The sequence below is a fragment of the Alligator sinensis genome, unplaced genomic scaffold, assembly GCF_000455745.1.
Source record: "Alligator sinensis unplaced genomic scaffold, ASM45574v1 scaffold564_1, whole genome shotgun sequence".
NCBI classification, from domain to species: Eukaryota; Metazoa; Chordata; order Crocodylia; family Alligatoridae; genus Alligator; species Alligator sinensis.
This window is the reverse complement of record NW_005842328.1, coordinates 382,074-382,470: the sequence shown is the minus strand read 5'-3', so window position 1 is coordinate 382,470 and position 397 is coordinate 382,074.

Sequence of the window (397 nt, the reverse complement as noted above, 5' to 3'; positions counted from 1 at the left end):
TCTTTCCCTTCTCTGAATCCATGAAACAAAAGCAGTCTGTGATGGATGAGATTCGTGTGCCTTATGCTTGCTGCATACTAAGGATCAAGGCTTTTGAAAAAAAGTAAAGATGACTTGTCCAAGGAAGGGCGTTGCATTGTCATGGGGATGCTTTCTCCGGTAAAATTCCCACCCTAATGCCAAATGAGAAATCTCATATTAGATGGAAACGTACGAGCGGCTCACGGCAACCTCTTTGTCATCCTTGTCAGAAGCTGAGAGTTGAACTCTGGGTTTTCAGAGCTCAAGGCGATTTGAAATTTGCAGCTCCTCTCTTCACTGAGTCATTCAATATTCAGAACTCTGTTTGACAAAAATGTGCCAAGAAATATTAGGTTGAGGTGTTTTCAAGGAAAAA